A 2,664-nucleotide genomic window follows, 5' to 3' on the forward strand; every position below is an offset into this window, starting at 1 on the left:
TACATTTTTTTAGATCACTATTGCCTATGCATCTTACCTAAATGAATGACAGAGACACTCATTACCACATAATCCTGTAAGAAAGATTATCAAATTTTTCGAAGGAGGCATCCAGTACCTGAGGTGTGAGTTTAAGAATTCACTAATAGTGGCCAGGCGCAGTGGCTCACCCCTGTAATCCCAGCACTTTGAGAAGCCAAGGTGGGCAGATCACCTGAGGTCAGGAATTGCAGACCAGCCTGGCCAACATGGCAAAACCCTATCTCTACTAACAATACAAAAAATAGCTGGGTGTGGTGGCACGCACCTGTGGTCACAGCTACGTAGGAGGCTAAGGCCGATGAATCGCTTGAGCCCAGGAGGTAGAGGTTGCAGTGAACCGAGTGCACGCCACTGCACTCCAGCCTGGGTGACAGAACAAGACTCCGTCTCAAAAAAAAAAAAAATCGCTAATAGTGACAAAGACAGTGCATATTTGTTGAGCTAATATTTTTGTATCTGTGTTTCCGTTGTTAGTTTCCAAAAACAATTACAGGTTGCTAATACACATCAACTGGACTGTTCAGTAGAAGCTCCTGTGTTTCCCATTATCTCTGACAGCATCCAGGGGTTCATATGGAGAAAGCAGAAAATGCTGAGGTCTGAGATTTGATGGATGGTGACGTTGGAAATCTTTTTATGTGCCTATTTATCTCAGTATATCTGCTTCAGTGAAATGTCTCTTCATAGTTCTATCCATTTTCTAATTTGATTATTTTGCTTTTTTTTAAAGTCATTCTAGAATTCTTTATACATTCCACATACCAGTTTTATGGCAGATATATGGTAGGCAAATATTTTCTGTTATTCAGTACTGTATTAGTCCATTTTCACACTGCCATAAAGATACAGTCAGAGACTGGGTGATTTATAAACAAAAGAGGTTTAATTAACTCACAGTTCCACTTGGCTAGGGAGGCCTCAGGAAACTTACAACGATGGAGGAAGGCAAAGGGGAAGCAAGGCACGCCTTGCATGCAGCAGGAGAGAGAGCGATCAAAGGAGGAACTATCACAGATTTTTAAACCATGAGATCTGAGAACTTGCTATTATGAGAACGGCATGGGAAAGCCACCTCCATGATCCAGTCACCTCCCACCAGGTCCCTCCCTCAACAACTGAGGATTATACTTGAAGATGAGATTTGATGCGGACATCGATCCAAACCATATCAAATACCTTTTCTTTCCTTGTCTTAAGTTTTTAATTTGGTAAATACCAGTTGATTTTTTTTCTTTAATGAATCATGCTTTTGCTGCCATGGCTAAGAATTTTTGAACAAGCTCTTGATTCTTACGATTTTATTCTGCGAATATTTTTTTCTTTCAGTCTCTTACAGGATACCATTTTATGGTTTGATATTTTACATTTAGGCTATGGTCAATGTTGAGCTAATGTCTGTACGCTTGTGAAGTTTGAGTAAAGATGACTTCTTTTCTGCTATGGATATTAAGTTAGCTCCTCACCAGTTTTAAAAAATTCTTCCTTCCTTCAATTCCCTCGGTAACTTTGTGAAAAATCAGTTGGAAGTACCTGTGGAGGCTATTTTTGCACTCACTTATTGTATTGCATCAATCCATGTCTTTTATTGCCCCAATACCACACAATTTTTATTATCTTTGCTATATTGGTAGTCTTGAAATCCAGTGGAGTTATTCCAGACACTTTATTTTTGTTTTTCAATAACGTTTATGGATCCAGCCACTGCTAGTTGTGGATCCCCCACTGAAATCCCAGTTCCCGGACTGCTAAGCTGCAGGAGACTCCGTAGCAGGATTGGGTCCAACCTGCAGGCAAAATGTTTTTACCATAAACCGTTTTCAACTTGGTAAATGGAAAATATTTTGGTTTCCAACATAAGTGGCCCACACAACTCTGCTTCTTAACCTTAAAACGGCGCAGGCCCCGCCCACTGCAACCACGCCACGCCTCCAGGCTGCCTGGGCTCTTCTCTCCGCACATGCGCAGTTTCCTACAGTCCCGGAAACGGATCGTGTTGGGTGAAGGTGACGGCGCTGAGCGTGAGTGGCCCTCTGTGTAGATTAAACCTGCGCTCCCTGTTTCCCATTTCCACAGCCGATGCCCGGGGTCGCTACGGGCTTTAAAATCCCCGCACCGCGCCCTCCATCCCAGGTGAATACAGGCCTCACGGTGTGGGTCCGGAATCGCTTCCCTTTGGGTTGAAGTCGCTCTGAGGCTGCACCCTGTCCCCGGCCCTAAACCTTTTCCTGACCCCTCCTCCAACCCCGGGCTTTTTAAAGTCCTCACCCAAGAGGTGGATTCCCGTCCTGGGCGCATCCCAGCCTCGCCCTCGTCGGCCCCTGGAGCGCAGCGCCCCAGAGCCCGCGTGCTCTGCCTGGTCCTGGGATCCTGCAGACCCCACCCCTGTCCGAAGGTGCCTGCGCCCCCCACCTCCCTCCTCCTCGTGCCCTGCCCTGCTGCTCCCCAGGCCTCCCCTGAGCCCGCGTTGGGGAGGTGCTCAGGGCCTGTCCTGTGACACCCGGTGTTCTTACCTGCCCCCCTCCACTCCCTGGAAAATGCTCTCCTCCAGGTTGCAGGCATCTTACCCCAAACCCTCTTGTGAATGTGTGGGCCAAAGGGATCGGGAGAGGGACAGAGAGAGCA

The sequence above is a fragment of the Mandrillus leucophaeus genome, unplaced genomic scaffold (genome assembly GCF_000951045.1).
Source record: "Mandrillus leucophaeus isolate KB7577 unplaced genomic scaffold, Mleu.le_1.0 Scaffold104, whole genome shotgun sequence".
Taxonomy (NCBI): domain Eukaryota; kingdom Metazoa; phylum Chordata; class Mammalia; order Primates; family Cercopithecidae; genus Mandrillus; species Mandrillus leucophaeus.